The sequence below is a fragment of the Centruroides sculpturatus genome, unplaced genomic scaffold, assembly GCF_000671375.1.
Source record: "Centruroides sculpturatus isolate CEXI.00-Female unplaced genomic scaffold, Cexi_2.0 scaffold127, whole genome shotgun sequence".
NCBI lineage: Eukaryota > Metazoa > Arthropoda > Arachnida > Scorpiones > Buthidae > Centruroides > Centruroides sculpturatus.
The window spans coordinates 515,099-529,104 of NW_019385000.1; the positions used below are offsets into that span (position 1 = coordinate 515,099).

The 14,006-nt window shown below is 36.0% G+C and overlaps 1 protein-coding gene across 2 annotated transcripts in view; it reads right to left on the bottom strand.

Annotated features, from left to right (window-relative positions):
• LOC111633197 (putative uncharacterized protein DDB_G0286901) overlaps positions 1-14,006 on the bottom strand; it is a 58,653-nt gene that overhangs the window by 42,024 nt on the left and 2,623 nt on the right. Inside the window, exon 1 of one of the 2 annotated variants that reach the window (XM_023377729.1) lies at positions 53-428. The exons of the other annotated variant lie outside the window; for it this stretch is intronic. The gene's annotated coding sequence lies outside the window, so the exon portion shown is untranslated. Of the gene's footprint in view, positions 1-52; positions 429-14,006 lie in introns of those variants that run through there. 2 annotated transcript variants of the gene reach the window in all.

A 14,006-nucleotide genomic window follows, 5' to 3' on the forward strand; every position in this document is an offset into this window, starting at 1 on the left:
CTAAATCATCCCTTTCTTTGGAAAGAGAGCTTACAATAATTTACATATTTACCAAGGAGAACCTTTCTTCTTATTCCTTCTCATGATGGAGAAGGCAGGACTAAGATGGCTAGTAGTCTAACATAAGACTAAAGTTTGGCTGATAGTGTGACAGAGCCCTGATGGAAGGAGGCTTCAATCTTTTATAGAAAATATGAAGACCAATCAGATCTATTCTTGATGCAGCCATTTTATAACTAACTTTCAATCTAGCAGGAACTTCAACTTCCTCTGAATCACAGGAAACAAAGGAGAGATGTTGCAACTAGATAAGATTTGGTCTTTCTTTCCTTTTGTAAAATAAATCTAATTTTCTACTAAATTTTATAAATCTTTTTAACCTTTAAAACTGCTTCCAAATTCAGGTTCTCACATATAAAAAAGTACAGTAGATCCCCCTATAAGACGGTAGATACGTTCCGTTCTTTATGAATCAATTTTGTAGGAATCATAGTTTACGGACTACGGCTGTTTGAAAGGTTTTCTTTCATAAAATTAATCGATTCTAGACTAATTCGACTCAACATTTCCAAAATACGTATATTTTTTTGNAAAGATTTTTATTGAATATATTTATTTTTTCTGTTTAATATTTTTGGGCATGTATACATTTACATTAAATTAATATTAAAATAAATAAAAATATTAAAATACTAAATGTTTAGATACCCACTTGTACAAGAATAAAGGATGGTTATTATGTCATATAAAAGAAGTGCACCAGAGTTATCTAAACATGTTAAGAAGGCACGGCAATCTATCTCCCTAGAAACAAAAATGGAAGTTATTCTACAAATGGAAAATGGACAAACACACCCTAATGTCTGTAGATCTTTGAACTTACCTCCATTGACTGTTACTACCATTAAGAAAAATACAGATAAAATTAAACATTCTGCTCAACAGTCTACGGCAGTAAATGTAAAACATGTGAGTTACAGCAGACGTAAAATTTTTGAAAAAAATGGAAATATTGTTATTGTTATGGGTGGATGATGCAAATCAAAAAAAAAAAAAAAACATTCCCTTGACTCAAGCTGCTATAACTGAAAAAGCAAAATCAATTTTTGATAATTTGAAGAAGACAGATGGAGGCAAAGAAACTTTTTTGGGAAGCAAGGATTAGTTTATGAGATTTAAATCCCAAAGTAACTGTTGTAGTGTAAAATTATGCAGTGAAGCAGCAAGTGCAGATATTGTGGCAGCTGCTTTTCCTACGGAATTTCAGGGTTATGTAGAACAAGGCAACTATTCTCTTAACCTAATCTTTAATGCTGATGAGACTGGGTTTTATTGGAAAAAGTTACCAGCACGAACTTTTATTTCTTATGAAGAACGTTCCGCTCTAGGTTTTAAAGTTGCAAAAGATAGATTAATTCTTTTGTTGGGACACAATGTTTCAGGAACTTTGAAACTTAAACTAATGTTAGTGTATCATTCACAGAAACCACATACTTTAAAGAGTCTAAATAAAGACATGTTGCCAGTTTATTGGAAATGGAACAAGAAAGCTTGGGTCACACAAGATGTTTTCACAGATTGGTACACAAGTTATTTTTGCCCTACTGTGCTTTGCTTTTGTGAAGAAAATAAATTATCACCCAAGGCACTTCTCTTGGACAATGCTCCAGGATATCTTCAAAACCTTGATGAAATAAGAACACCATTGAATGTCAAGGTTGTTTACATGCTTCCCAATACAACTTCTCTTTTGCAACCAATGGATCAGGAGGTTATTGCCACCTTCAAAGATTATTATCTCTGTAATACATTCATGGAAATGACAAGTTTTAGACACTTCAGACAAAACAGTTAAAGACTATTGGTGGTCTTTCGATATTTTGAAAGGCATTAAAAACATCAAGTTGGCTTGGGATGAAGTGTCAGCAAAATGCTTAAATGCAGTTTGCCGTAAACTTCTGCCAGCATTCATGCACGATTTTGAAGAAGTAGCACATCAGGAAAATTTAATTGAAGCATTACAAGTGTACAAGTTGGAAGATGTTACAGCTGAAGATGTGACAGAACTTTTAGAAGCCCATTATCAGCTACTCTTGAATGAAGACTTAGAAAAATTATACAAAGAATTAAATCATAAACAGTCAGAGAAGGAAGAAAATGAAGAAAAAACTCCAAGAGTTATGAAAATGGCCTATCTAAAGCATATCCTTTCACAAAATCACTTACTCAACACCAGAGTGTAGTCAATTAACAATGTCTTCAAACCTGTTACCAGTGTGTTCTATCACGATGACTCACAACAAAAAAATATACAGTTCATTACTAACGTTTTCGAACTGAATAGGTTCTTCTTCTTCTTCAGGTGATGTTGAATTCCTGATGGAATGCAGATCAAAGAAAACAAATTTGAAACTTGAACATGCGCTTCTCGATTAAGTCTTCTTGGGCATGTGTTCTCCAGTGCTTGATGGTAATCATTGATTTTTGCCTATAAGTGCCTGCCACGCTACTGATAGATTTATCTCTTCCTTGTGATTGATGCAGTTATTACTGCTAAGGCTAGCTATGTATATGCACATAGCCTCTAACCACCTGAGGTGGTGTGCATGTTGTGTAGTGCGGATAATTCTCGCTTGATTAAAATGCAGCTCTATGTCCAGATCCAAGGCTTAAATGGCCAGAGCAATGGTGGTCCTTTCATTCTGTATATCAGCTGCATGTTCTTTCAATCGAACTCCTAAGGAGTGCTTCTTAGAGCCTATGTAGACTAGGTTTCTATTGCATCTGTGACCCTTAATCGGGATGCTGTATATACCAGGGAGTCTTTCCCGGTCAGCATTATCCTTTTCGTTACTTAGGATGTTGAATACAGATGCACATCTTCTGTAAGCGATGTGGATGTGGCTCTTTTTAGCTATCTCAGTATACAGTGATTTGAGATAAGGGTTATAAGTAACCGGAACGATTTTATCTTACTCGGGTCAGTCTTCTCCCTGGGAAAGGACTTGGGCAGGATTTTGGTGGAATTTGTCAATCAACCTGCGTGTGAGCTTGCAGTATCCGTACTCATTGGCAATGTGTTGCGTATGCCTTAGCTCGGCCTGGATAGCCTGTTACGTGGACATGTATGTGTGTGCGCACTCTCTCTCTCTCAAAAAGGCTGCGACTTTATACTGTAATGGGTTACATGAGCCCACTGGTATGTACAAGCTCTCCGAGCAGGTTTACGGTACACCTCTGTATGGATTGCCGTCCCTTCAATCTTGATGTTAATATCGAGGAAATGGACCTCCGTGGGGTGACAGGTTAACAGTTGAATCCACTCACTGTCAATTACACTTATGAGTTTTTCTGAATTCTGATTTCCAAATAATCTATTTCTTTCTTTTGTCCACTGCACTTAAATAAATACAAATGCTAAAAATAATGCCATACAAAAATCACTCTTAATGCCAAACTATAGATGTACTTACACCTTAGTGCAGTGTGACTGTATCAAAGTGCTGCAGAGATCAGTATTTCACAAGGATACAAGCAAGAACTTAATGCACAAATTCCTACAGCATGTGCAGAGTAGCAAGCCTTGGAAAGCTCCTCGTTATGTTAGCACTATATACATGTACAATACAAGTGTAGATGACAGTGCCTTATCATGTCGCACACAGTCACATGATAATGAGTATAGGGGCATACTGGTTTCCATTTTTTTCCTGAGCACATTAACAAAAAAAAAAAAAAAAAAAAAAAAGGCCACATGGGAAGTGAAAGAAGCAAAAAAAAAGCAAGTTTGACTCATAGAAAGCTAAAATAGAGAGGAGCTATGAAAAAAGTGACCCTGAAATGACAGCTTATTAATTTGGTGTCTGGGAAGCATATTTAAAACTGGTGAAATGGTTGACAATGTTTTAAAACTTTCCAGAGTGACCCCTGAATATCCAATTTAAATAAAATATTTAATCTGAATTTGTGTCACAAATCTAACAGAATCAAGTTAATATGAGGCATGTATCAAAAATAAGAGTTAGCCAGCCATTAAAATAAAACCAATTAAGATAGAGAATTTTATTATTATTGAGAAACATCTACATATCTATCTACTTTACTATTTGACATAGTTTTTTTCACACTTTTGGTAGCTGGGCCTGGATATTATCATCCCTTCTGCACAGAACTTGGCCACAATTTGAGAGTTTAATCACTTCATCACTGCTACTTTCAACTTATAACTCTCTTCAAATTATTGATAATGAAGTCACTATTTGTGATGAAGGAGTAGGTAAGAGTCATTCAGAGTTAATTCTGCACTCAAAATGTTCCCATCTATTGAATTTTTTGCACTGTACAATGCACTGCAATGCGTGAACATGCATTGTCATGAAGGAGAATGACATTAATATTCCAGACATAACGGTTCTAAACAGCACATATGAGTTTCAAAAATATTTTACAATACATTAATGCCTCAAAGTTCCATTGCCATTGATTTCACAAAATACATGATATAAATAAAAATAGTAACTTTAGTATAGATTTACATATATTGCAGTACAATACAATATAGCATAGTACTTACTTCATTGTACTAATGTGAAACACAGTACAATAATTTGTTCCACACTATGAACTCAATAAGTTAAACTTATAATTCAAGTATGATGTTCAGGGCAAGACACTACAGTACTAATCTGAGATGGTGAGCATATATTTTAAATTAAATAAATTAAAAATATGATTAAAAATTGCAGCCTGGCATTGTGATGAGGTCACAATAAACAATTGCTTATTGTAATTTTAACAATAAACTTAAAGAAAATATAATACATTAACAATGTTGGTCATCCCCAGTCATTTCGCTAGTTTAGAGTTGGCAAATCGTTTCACCCTGGCTTATAGGTTGTTGATGGCATTGGCGTCGGTGATGTTGCATTGTGTGCTATGGATATGGTTTTCCACAAGTGTGTTTAAAAAAAAAATAAATACACATTAAGAATTAGATAATGATTTTGAAAAGTCAAGAATGTCTAATTCAATAAAGAATTTCCTCCTTCTGAAAATTTATTTGTGGTATGATAACAGCCTTTTTACATCTTGTCTGGTTGTCACAACTCTCTCTTTTTGTTGGAATCAATTTTTCAAGAATTCTTAAACCATTCTCAATTAGCCCAAACCATCAGTCAACTTCCCAATTGTCACTTGTTTTCAGCATTAAAAGTCCTCATGTTCCACAGCAGTTTGGTCTCAAATTTCTATCATAAAAAAAGTACCTCATTATGAAATTTTAAAAGTTTAATGATATCTTCACAGTTAATCTCCAAATCCAACTGTGACATAACAGTTCTGTGTACTGCTTTAAGACCATTCTGTGTACTGCTTTAAGAGGATTAATGTCTGGACTTATCTATGTATCCTCATTAAATAATACTGGAAAATCTTTTCTTGAAATATCTTTTATTGTATTCCCTCCCTTTTTTTTCTTTTGTTAATTTCAGCTCAAGAATCTCCTATAATCCTTATAACATCAAGGATATTAAAGAGAATTCCAAGTCTCTCACTGCTGAATTACTGTTTTTTTTTTTCATGGCTGCATTTAAATAAACAAAAGAATGTCAAGTGTCGTACATTTTAGAAGAAGTTAAAGGTTTTAATAAAAATAAATCAAAATATGTTATCTTAGTAATTTTGAAGTTTAATCTTAGAGTTTGGTTACTGCTTCAGTTTTTGAAAAATAATTTCATTATAACTTCATTCCTAAAGTTGAATGTTATTTCCACTCTCAGAATGTAGTTTTTAAAGTAATCTTGATAATGTGCCAGGTCATCTTCCATCATCTTTGTTACAAGAGTGAAAGTGGTTTTCTTACGTGTAAACACAAAACGCATGACTTAACAATGGTTCCCAGGGGATAATTAATTAACACTTGACGTCTGGACCCAAGTTAATTCGGGCAGGTTACATAGCGTTACAGAAAATGTGGTCCTTTCGCCCCCACAGAAATTTTTTTTTGATTTTTGGAATGTTTTTTAAGTCTCCAAATTTTTTCAAAAATTTTATCCCGCACAAAAAAATTTTATCACAATTTTAATTTACCTTTAATGATGCACGATTAATGCTTAATTGTTTTTTAATGCGATTTTTTTAATCAAATTTAAGTACAGTTGTCCCTCGATAATCCGACATGCTCAGTAGTCCGACACACCTCCCGTCAAGGTACCCGTCCCCGTTACATGTCTGCTTGCACAGAAGCATGTCGCGATGTGAATCTCCCCATCCAATTCTTACTCAATGACACACATTTCGTGTGTTTTATGTGAGCAGTTCTGTTCAAACAGTTGGAGTAGAGAATATTGTAAGTTACTGCTAGCAAACCAATGCGAAATATGTAATTATTTTCCGACACACCTTTGGTCCCATACCTGTCAGATTATCGAGGGACAACTGTAATTGTTCTAAAGTTGTAGTGCACGGATTTGACTTTGGTAAAGTTATTTAAAGCTAGTTTCTGATGTCAAAAACGACCTCCAATAGTTTTTTAATTTACAGTGGTGCCTCGTATAACGTACGCCTCGAATAACGGACTTTCTGTTTGACCGTTACGTGAGACGAACAATGGACTTTTTTCGAACAAGTGCGAATGATGTTTCCACTCTTTTGCCATTGCCAATGACAATCTGCTATTTTTAGGATATATTAGTATTATTAGAATGTATTATTAGTATATCTGAAGTAGAAATGTAATGTAATATATGTTGATGATTTAAATAAACATTAAATGTAATGTAATATATGTTGACGATTCAAATAAACGAAATGTAATTGTGTAGATGCCGAGGTGGCGGGACGAAAAGAGGTTGTAAAAAACAAACGGAGCGAGAGTAGCTCGTAGAAGTGTTTAGTGATCTTAATTAATAAAGAATTATTCGTATCATATAATCTGGCAAGTTAAGTCATTTATAATGCATCATGGCTTCTAAAAAAACAGAAAGGTGATTTCAATTGAAACAAAGCAAGAAATCATCAGGAGTGAAAGTTGACAAAAACTTTCTTGTCGAATGGGGAGAGGTTCAGGAGTTTACCAACACTCATTATCCAAACAGAGCTGAGGCCAACAGGATCAATGATCTCTACGATGACACCTTTGTCCGTCATTTCCGACAGGTGTTAAAGAAGAAAGAGAAACAGACCACCTTGGTCATGTTTTTCAAGAAGCCAGCGGGCAAAAAACAAAGGATGGAACAAGAGAAGTTGACCCTGCAAGTTCCGGTAGCCTCTCCTGAATCTGACTCCGATTAAAAAACAATAAAAAAAGACCCGCTGCAATGTGTAAAAAGTCTGTATCTGTATGAATGTGTAAAGAAAGTGTTCTTCCACCTCCTCCTCACAACATCTGACTACCCGGCATAATTGGTGTCTGCTCCATTTTCATTTTTTATGGTACAGTATGGTTATTTTATGCTGCGGAACGAATTATATGTTTTAACATGTATTTCTATGGGAAAATGCATTTCATATAACGGACGTTTCACTTAACGGATGTGCACCTGGAACGGATTAAGTACATTGTACGAGGCACCACTGTATATATTTTATTATATATACATTTAATTAAGGGGGGTTGGAAATCGCAATAAAAATTTTAATTTTTTTAAAATATTTAAAAATATACTGCCAGCTAGTGTTCACCCTACTTTAAACCCTTGTCCTCCCGAGACGTCTATGAGAATGTCTCGGGAAATCCAACACCAGATGTTCTCAAGGTCATCTAGCTGTGTAAACAATGACTCATCAGTGTCAAATTTCGCAGAAAGGCGAGACAATGGAAAATAAAGTTTGAAGCTTTTTCTTCAAAATTAATGCATTTCTTTCGTTTTTTTCAGTTTTAAGTATTTTTTGTGTTTAATTAAAAATTCCTAAAAAAACTCGTACGGCAAGTGGTTAACAGTTTCCAGACTGGGCCATTGTGAATGCCTATGAAGACTGGGGTTTTTGATTATTTTCAAAAGATCAATAATATATATGTCATGATATTTTGGGATTTGTTTCTTTGTACTTTTGTCAATATTAAACAATTACGAGAATGATCATTAAAAAAAATATTTTAAAAATTATAATAAAATGTATTTTCTTAAATTTAAAAAAAAGTTTGATATAATAGTATGATGTTTACATTGACAGCTTAAGTCAGATTCAATTTCTGTGGTTTCAGTGTTAGAACTACAATGGACCCCAAAAAACCAGAATTTTCTTCTGGATAGCAGACTAAGTGAGTGTTCAATGAACACCTCTGTATCAGTTTACCAAATGGCATTTTTGTGAGAGGCTGTTTTGCAATAGTGAACTTCTTTCGAGACATTTTCAGTGTTTTTCCTGTATGTTTCTTGATATGTGGTATTGTGCATTCAGAATTTGTTCCTCCAGGTCAAATTCTGAATGCACAATAATCCAGAAATTTTATCTGAAAGTTTTGAGAAGGTTGCATGAATATTTGCAGAAGAAATGAAGTTATGGCAAACAGGTGACCGTTTTCTACCATGACAACATTTCTGCCCAAACTCTACTGAATGTTCAGCAGTTTTGGTCAAAAACAGTATGACCAATCTTAACTCTCCCTATTCACCTGATTTTACCCCATGCAATTTGTTTTTGTTTTCTTAGATGAAAAAGCTTCAGAGGGAAAAGATTTTCTGATGTGAAAGAGATGAAACAAAAAATGGCAGAAGCACTACAAAGGCATCAAAACTGATGAATTCAAAAACTGTTTTGAGTAGTGTGAAAAAACATCTTGGTTAAGTGCAATACATCACACAGAGTATTTTGAAGGTTACTAAAGTTTAAACAAAAATAAATACACAATTTTTATAAACTGTTTTTTTTTTAAATTTCCTCTCAGATATCTTTCTGACCCGAGATACTGCCACAATTTTTATAGGAATCATAACTATAGGAAACGGTTTTATAGGGGGATCTACTGTATATCATCTTGAAAAAAAAATACAGAATTCACAAAGATACAAAACACAAACTACATTAAATTTGATAATTAAATTGATAGGCTGGGAGATTATATATATTTGTATTTTTAGAGTAACATATTCTCAATTGAATATGGAAATTTAAGAAATATGATCATCTCAAGGCAATAAGGAATAGTCAAACAATTTCATTTTCAAAATATAGCATTACAAGTATAATGAGTTATTGCTCAAACATTATCTATGATGTTCATTAGACTATAATGGAAAAACAATCTGCAAACTCACTATTAACTAACTTGTGAAAAATGAAAAGTCAAAAATATAAAATGGAAGTTAAAAAGATATTGAGACAAATTGGTTATTTATGCATGCAGAATTCTTTTAATACAAATTTCTTCTTCTAATTTGAACTGTAGTATTTATTCTTTTCCAAAACTATATAGTATTTAAAATTTATATAAAGTAAATATAATCACCTTTAAACTTGGAAATATTTTTATATTTTTATAAACAAGAAATACAATAATAAAAACAGTACATGATTTCTAAAAAGATATATACTTTATCAAAAGGTAACTGACAAAAATTAATTAATTTATTATTTATAAATTAGACTTTATTGTTTTCTTGATATAAAATCAAGATTAAATCATTATATAGTTTCAAAGTAACTGCTGGCATTTCTTCTTCAAGCAAAGTAGAAAAATCAAAGAAAAAAAGGAATTAGGAGTATATATGTTACAGAAAAGGCCTGAAGTTCGGCCAGTTCCCAAACTGGCTGGCCATTCTGCATTTTGGCCGAGAGGTGTGGCCAAGGTCTGATGTACTTGAAATGATCAGTCTCATAAAGCAACTCCTTCCCTGCCTCGCCTATTGGCACTACAGGGTTAAAGAAACTACGCCTTGTTCATCGACTGGTCAGTACCTGACACGGTAGACAGGGATGACATAGCTGGGCCCTATGATACTTCATTCGGGCTCCTGTCCATACCCCAGCCCAGCTCTCTAACTTGGCATAACTTTTGTAGTGTGCAGCCTGTACTGCACTTATGGTCCACAATACTAAACCTTTTCCAGCTCACACATATACTAATAGCTCAGACTTATACCTATTTGAATAGGTATACGGACAGCGGGGCCCCCATCCTTACGAGAGGGGACCCAATCTAGCTCTTTCCAGACCTATAGATTGAAGAGATCTATGATCTTTCCCATCAATTCCTTTAGTTTCTTTAGGTTTCTTTTACTAGCTGCTAGCGTTCGAAGTACTTGTTCAGGGGGCTTAGTCCAGTTAACTTGGTCAGCCCCTAAGCAGTAGTCCCTTGTAAGGGGACAGTCAAGTACATAATCCCTCGCGTCTCCGCGAGGACTACCACAGGAGCAGCTACCATCTCCTTGTCCAAACTTGGACTTGAAGTGGGGGAACCTCCCGTGGCCAGTTAAGATTTAAGTCGTCAACGAGCAACAACTTATCGGAGTGAGGCCAACTACAGGCACGAAGGCGTAGGTTGGCCTACCTACTGTACTTAGAGTCCAGCGCTCTCGCCAGTATGTCATCGATCTTTGCAGTAGAGTACCTTTTATGTATGTAGTTGAGGGATCAACCATCCTCGTAACAAATGGGCCACTGGCTCCCGCCTTTGCCAGCTGATTGGCCCGTTCATTGCCCAGGACACTGGTGTGGCCTCTTACCCACCGCAGGGCAACGTGTCGCTTGTGCCTCGCCCTCAGTACCCTACCTCTAATCTCCTGTACCAATGGGTCACGATGGTACCCGTCGCTCAAAGCCTGTAACGACAACTGGCTATCTGAGTAAACCGTGACCGACTCTGGACCTGGGTGTAGTAGAATCCACTGGGACGCCCCCTCCAGGGCCACCAGTTCTGCCTGGAACACGGATGCCTCCTCGTTTAGTCTGACAGATCTACAGTACACTTCAACTCCGTCGGAGAAGACGCAGTATGCAGCGCCTACTAAGCTGCCGTCCTTTGAGCCATCGGTGTATATTTCAACACCCGTACCAGTCGGTTCACCGACTTCCCAATCAAGTCCAATCCTGAGGGCAGGATGGATCTTTAGTACGTCTGTCTGACGCCTAAGTCTGATCAGGTACTTCCGATTACAATGCATGGCCTCTCTACCTTCCACTGTTGTTCTGTAGAAGGCTGCCTCTTGGCTAACGACCAGAGGCAAAGGGAGGAGCCCGGCCAAGACCAGGGCCGCATCCGTTGACACAGTTCTGTACGCACGCGTGATCCGCAGGGCAGCGGGACGCTGGATCAGTGTATATGCTATTTTGGTTGGCCATTTTGTGAAGGGGCAGGTAATCCATGGCCAAAATTTGACGTGCTGATGCAAGACTGTCCAGCGGCACATCTTTTGCTTCCGGTGTGATGGTGTTCTCAAACAACTGTGAGGGCGCCGAACCATACGTAACAGCAGGATATCCGAGCAGTTCCAAAGTGTATGTGGAAATGTTGATGACAGAGACAACTCCAGTTACAAAACAATTTTCCTGATTTATTGTATAAATTATGCTTACAAAAAACAGTATCTTCTGTCTGAAAACGGGATGATGTGAACATCCAGATGATGGTGGATGGCTGGACAATTGGACAACTGGATGGCCCCGGGGCACAGTCGTGTAATAGTTTGTGTTGAGAGATATGTCTCGTTTAAACATCAGAGAGACAGAATATTTTCACTATGGAAGATGCCACAAAGTATGAAACTCTGGTGGAGAAGTTCTCCGTGTCCTTGAATTGGTCATTTTTATAAACTTTTTTGGGTCTGAGATCAATCATTTTGATTGGTCGATCCTCCTCACCTCCACTTTCTAATTGGTCTTCACTCGTTACCTAGTGTAATAACGAGATTGAAACCCAGATTGCAGGATGAGTCAACATTGTTTGTCCATACTATCCCAATCGAAGATGGTCGATCTTGGGACTTATGTCATTCTATTGTTTTAATTTGAGAAGTTCACTTTTCTAAGAATTACTTTTAAACATGCCCTTTTATGAACATAAAAATTTATCTTTCTTCTCTTATCAGTTTTACAAAATAAAAAAAATCTTTCTCATTTAAAAAAAAATTTTTTTTATGAATATGGTTCTGGTTCACTTCCAGAGCCTCATACAACTGTATTCCAGAAGTTTGTTTTCCATTCTGCATGAGAAACTGCTCACTTTTGTTTCTATATATATAACACAGGTGCAGAAGAACAGCTACTAAAAACTGTCGCATCTCTCCAATCTGACAGGCAGCCAAGGCTACACTTGATGCAATTGCACTACTAAGTGTGCAACAAATAGCTGCAAATGTGAAAATAACAAATGACAATTCGAAATGTCATAAAAGTTCATCTTGACATAACAAGTGATGGTAGAGATTGATAATTTACTATGATTAATAAGCATAACACAGTATTAATTATAAATTATCAAATTTAATTATCAATATAAAATATGAAATTAAACAGACCCACCAAAATCTGCTCATAACTTTTTCTTCCAACTTTGACTGACTGCCCCATGCCATTTCGCAAACTGGCCGGCCAAATCCCAAAATCAAGAAAAGATCAGACATTGGCCAGTCAATTTACAGCAACTTTGGCCAATTTCGAGCTTCAGTCATAACATATATATGATGAAGGAATAAGAGTTGCTTAATATTACATAATGTGATAATATTTAAATATAAATAATAACAACTCAAAGCCCGAGAAATATAGAATAAATCACCAAACGATTGCCTTAATATCGGGCTATAATATGGCTAATTAAATGATTAGTATAAAGTAATTTGACAATAGAGGTAGACGTTAGATGCCATCTCTTAAGTAAATTAATAATTATAAATAAATTATTAAATAAATTTAGAACCTTCTGGAATAAAAAAAACTGGCCCGGGACGGGGCTTGAACCCGCAACCTCTGCTTGCTGTGCGGTGCGCTTGCCAGTTACGCCACCCGGACCCCGAGCTACTCTTCGCTTTTGAACCCGCAACCTCCACTTGCCGAGCGGTGCGCTTGCCAGTCGCTCGGGGTCCGGGTCCGGGGTTGGGAAGAGAACAAATGCGGAAAGACGCAAGAATGTAGGTTGAGGTGGTTTGGTCACATAGAGCAAAGAAGTGACAACTATGTTAGAAAGAAGATTGGAAAACTGGTAGTAAAAGGAAAGAGGAAGAGGAAGACCAAAGATGGATTAGAAAGATAAGGTGGAAGAAGACTTGAATTACAGGGGACTTAAGAGAGAAAAAGCCCTTGATAGGGAGAAATGGAAAAAACATATTAGAGAAGGAAACGTTGACCCCATATAAACATGGGAAAAGATGAAGATAAAGAAGAAATATTACTAGAATATAAATAATGCAATGTATACCAAACTGCAGTTTGTAGATGATACATTTTGTTTGTCTTCCATCCAACAGGATACTCCACAACAGAAACAAGCTTAAACAATGGTGATCCAAACGATCCAAATGGTGCAAAGTCTGTAAGTAGCCTATCATATTTCTTGCAGGGGTGCACAACCTGCAGCCCGTGGGCCACATACAGCCCCTTATCAATGTTTATGCGGCCCGGGACGGTACAGGCCAAATCCCAGTGTAGAACTTTTCCCTTTCACAAAGTCATTAGCATCCAACTGTTTTCTAACTTTCCCTGAAGTGAGAAATGGGAGGTTGTTCTATAAATAAGTCTATTTCTAGCTAACACTTTCTGGTTTAGATATCGAATATTCTAAGTCTAATACATAGTATTATAACAATTTTTTGAAGAATCAAATAAAATAAAATGATGTTAGAACGTCATTTCCGATGTTATCAGGAAGTTTCTATTTTGGCGGGAAATCTTCAATTTTATGCTTCGGAAAACTTGCTTATTCGTCTAAATAGCGTCAAATAACAAAAATAAATGAAAATAGCGCTGAAAAACTATGAAAATAACGATTTTTTATGATTTGTTTACATTCTAGATTCTGATTGGTATTGTCGAATTTGAATCAATCTTTTCTGAAAAGACGCTTATTCGTC